The 4715-nt window shown below is 39.8% G+C and overlaps 1 pseudogene; it reads right to left on the bottom strand.

The window, feature by feature from the left end:
- Positions 1-4244: 4244 nt before the first annotated feature.
- LOC148508626 (5S ribosomal RNA) lies at positions 4245-4363 on the bottom strand (annotated as a pseudogene).
- Positions 4364-4715: the final 352 nt, after the last annotated feature.

Genomic DNA, 4715 nt, shown 5'->3' on the forward strand with positions numbered 1-4715 from the left:
GAACGCCTCCTTCTGGGCAGCCATGCCCCCGGCCCACCCACCAAAGGGGGCGTGCTGTCACTCAACATCGACAGCATGCCTCCTTTGGTACGAGACCCGGAGCGTCGGTTTGCCCGTCGCAATCCGGGTCTCGCGCATGCACACGACGGAGCTGGCTCCGTCGTGCGCATGCGCACTGGGCTACCATCAACCCGCTTGCGAGCATATAGCGCTCGCGAGCGGGTCTGAATCAGGCGCTCAATTATATAAAAAATATATCCCAGGTACTCTTATATCCTCACTCTTAATTAAGTTTGCGACTACTTTATTATATATATAACTTTGCATTATGTTCTGATTTGTACTGTTATGCTCTTCGACTTAATATGTGTCTTTGTATCATATATGCTTAATAAGCATTTACTTTTTTCTCCTTTCATAGCATAAATCAATGATCTGGCCCCATAAAGAGTCAAATGAAAAGAGAAGAGGAATCTTGAACTGGATAAATCCCATAAAGTGTCAGCAAATAAGTACAAAACTGAAAGGTCTGGAGCACCTATCACGGGTCATTTTTCTGAAGAAATTAGAGTTAACCCTAAAGATTTTGTTTTTCTTCTTGAGGAAACTATCTGCAGAATCTAAAGGCCCCCATACATCAGCAATTGATTGCAGCAATTGTGCAATTTGCAATCAATTGTGTATAAAAATCTTTCCCTTTTTCAATCGATTGCAGATTGCAGAAATTCCACAATCGATTGAATAAGGGAAAGATTTTTATACACAATCGATTGCATATTGCACATTTGCTGCAATCAATTGCTGATGTATGGGGGCCTTAAACAGCAAAAACATTTTACTGTACCTTTATTTTCTGGATGGAACCCTGCACAAATTGTGCACTTACTGATGCAATAGGCATCTTTTCACAGCTAACCCGCATGACATTTCTGCATTTGTTATATAGTAAACCATCTTAGAGGAACTGCTCTATATTGGGTGACAGCTATTTTGTTACAGGTAAATCACTTGCTTACGGAGTTATTAGCTTTAACTGAAGCTATGATTGAAAGATTTGTGTTCAGTACATCTGACTTTGTGATGTCAGCTGTTACAGTATGTGATCCAATCCTTAATCAGTCTTTTTGCCCATCTAGGGGGAAACAGAGAATTATAAGTTTCTACTCACAGAAACCAGGGACTGAATTACTTGTTTATTTCCATTCAAACATTTCTTGTCAGTATATAAATCCTACAGTGTTTATCACCTATCCAGAAGTGTGGTTTAAGTCTTCATCTGTCTGTCTGCTTATGATAAGGGACTTTCTATTTCCATAATCACAAACAGTATCTAAATCAAAAAGACAAAGGTAGGGGTAAGTGGTGGTGCTGTCTGTATGTGAAGCCAAGGGAATACACAAGGGAAATACTTATTTAAAAGATATAAGATAGTTTTCTCCCTTCTGTCGCTAGCGTAGTTATTGATCTTCTCACTTAGTCGTTATTCCAGATTTGTTCATTTATGTAAAAATGAATAATATAAAGAATGATGTGTAGATTCTTCCAAAAGATCATAAAGTATTATATGTCTGGATAAAAATACACTCCCAAATATAACCTTAACAGAGTGAATGCGTGTAAAATAGATCAATATCTGATCATATCTATACAGTCGAAAAGTGTATATATTTACACTATTGTGAGGTATATCTGAGGCACCTCACTTACATATGTAAGGTGTGATTCAAAGCACGTAATGGTATCTTTAGAGGTGTTATCATATGTTCAAGATCTCCCAGCTCACACACCTAACTTACACATGCAGGTATGCAATCGGGAAGCCGACTGCCTAAATACCGGCAGCCGGCTTCCCGACTGTCATATCCCGGCAAGGGTGAAATGCCGGGCGTCTAGGTGTAGACGCCCGGCATTTCCCCGACGCCAGGAGACCGGCGCCCGGCATCCCGATCGTAGTGATGCCGGACACCGCGAGTGGACAGCCACGGGGGGGAGGGTTAGGTTTAGGGCTTCCGGGGGGGACTTAGGGATAGGCACCCCCCCGGGGGACTTAGGATTAGGCAGCGGGGAAGGGGGTGGTTAGGGTAAGGCATTTAGAGGGGGATTAGGGTTAGGCACTTGGGGGGGAGGTTAGGGTTAGGTACCCCTAAGGAGTGTTAGGGTGTTAGGTTAGGTTAGACAATACTTACCTATCCACGATCGGGATTTCCAGCGCTGTCGGGCTTCCGCTGCCGGGATCTCTGCTGATGTCGGGCTGCCGCTGCCGGCAATCGAGATTTGGATTTGATATAAATTATCTAGGCTAACCTGGGAAAGCCCATACTATGTAATGACAGTATTGTACTTGGGGTGTATAGTGTTAGTGTATATTGTATTAGGATACAATTTCAATACATTAAATACCCAATCACTTATCTTTTCTTTCAAGTTCTGGCTCCTCAACAGTTTCTCTACACTCCTTCAGGTAAGTAAATCATGCAATATATATATATATATATATATATATATAGACAAAATTGGAATTAACCCTTAAGCGACAGGTATACTCAGTGAAATGGATATTTTTTGGGGATAAAGTGACAAACAGCAAATATAAAGTGTCTAGTGCAGTCACTGGAAATTCATAACATGTAATCAATAATCTGGTGAACCAACCAATAAATATATAAAAGTGCCTGTGCGTTATCAATAAATATATAAATATATAAATAAATTACATTCTATAAGCAAGAGGACCTATAACCTAAGATCACTTGAGGAAACAATGTGCGAATGCAGTAATATTAAAACAAGGGAAATTTATTTAGCAAAACAAAGAATAAAAAATGCCCATAGCTAGGCATACTGTATGAAACATAATAAAAGTAAAATAAAGTGCAATATAGATAGTTAAAAGAGAAATGGATAGTAGATGGTAGCTGCTTATCTGAGTATGCAGAAAAGTTAGTTATCTCAGTAGTTCATGAGGCAAGTAGCAATCACCACCAACGCGTTTCGTCCTATGACTTCATCAAGGGGATAGTCTGTAACTAAAAAGATCAGGTATTTATATCCCTTTAAGAGTTCAACTAAGGTCAGACATCCGCATCACTTCCTGTATACAGAGATGCGTCTATACATGTCCTTTTAACAATACAGCTATAGCTCTTTAATTCTTCAGTTTGTAGCTAGTATTTTACAGTAATCGTTCTTTAAATATTAAGCTCATTCATAGTTTTAAACGTCTTTTCTTCGAATTGTTAATAGGGCTACTTCCGCCCTTGTTTGTGTTACTTCCGCCCTCACTCAGGCGCGTCATATCCGGTCCTTGTAGGTCTAGGGCGCGTGGAGACTGTGTCCGCGTGACCTCCAGCATCCATAGCGGTGTGCGTCATCTCCGTCTCTATGCACGTGTTTAGTCGTCACAAACCGGCCTTCAGCTGACCGCATTGTGAGGCGTCACTTCCGCCCTCCCTCCGCATTCTCCTGTGTTGTTATTCCGCCCTTCTATTATTTAGTAAGGCTAAACTTCCGCCCTTCTTCTGTACATCGTGGGGATCATTTCTGCCCACACTTAAAACGGGCTTAAATTCATAGTTTCTTCAGTTTAATCTAAACTTTAGAAATAGAAATATGCAGTATTAGGATATGGGCTTATTATAGATATTTATATAAAAACCATCCCCTACTTCGAAAAATTAAGTTATCATAAATCACAATATGAATAATAGATCTATAACCAGGCATATAAAGTCTTAAATTATAATTGGTATAACTAATTAGATATACATATCTAAGTAAAGTGGAATATTAAGAAATATCAATAATAAATATATAAAATGTTGGGTCTCTAATAAACCACAGTATCAGTTTTGTGTCATTTTCTCTTTTGTTTCTGGAATGAAAAAGGCTCTTTCAGTTCTTCATTTTCTAGAGGGGCATTACTGAAATTTTAAAGTTTCTTGATGTTCTTCATATGGGAGCACCGCTGGAGTTTGTTCGTTCTTTCTTCTTTATGCTTTAGACAATCTTCAGGAAGATTTACAACACCTGGGATTCCCAGGATGTCCCCATTTCTGGTACTAGTCAGGCCCCACCAATTTGAATTCTCAGTCTTATTACTGATAATTCAATAGGGAGGTATGGTTGTAAACTTTTCCTAATCTTCTTCACCCTCCTCTTCCATGGATACTTGTAAGTGCTGCCGGTGTGTATGTTATGGTTCCCTTCTTAGGCAATGACTTGGCTGTATGTCCAATACTATGTTAAATTTGCAGCACCAGGTATTCCCAAGGGGTTACCCATCTTGGTACTGACCTGGCCCAATCATGCTTTGCTTCCAAGATCGGACAAGATTGGGCTCACACATGATGGTATGACAGCAAATAAATTCGTTCACCATAGCCATAATCATGCCAAATTTTCTACTCAACCTGATCTTCCCCCAAAAGAGATAATTCTTAGGGGTACTTGTCAGGCCCATCCATATATGGTATATAAGTAGATGGGAGTTGAACATATCACAGGAATGGAGCTATTTTGTAATAGTCATTAAAACCTTTGGGTGATAGTGTGTCCAATTCGAATATCCAGAACATTTCCCTTCTTGATAGCAAATTGCCCAGGTCTCCTCCTCTTTCTCCCAAGGTTACATGTTCAATTGCTTTGTATGAGATGTCCTCTGGATTGGAGTTATGTTTCATAGACATAGAAAAATGCTTAGATACAGCATGCCCCTC

The sequence above is a fragment of the Taudactylus pleione genome, unplaced genomic scaffold, assembly GCF_031769625.1.
Source record: "Taudactylus pleione unplaced genomic scaffold, aTauple2 ptg000352l, whole genome shotgun sequence".
NCBI classification, from domain to species: Eukaryota; Metazoa; Chordata; class Amphibia; order Anura; family Myobatrachidae; genus Taudactylus; species Taudactylus pleione.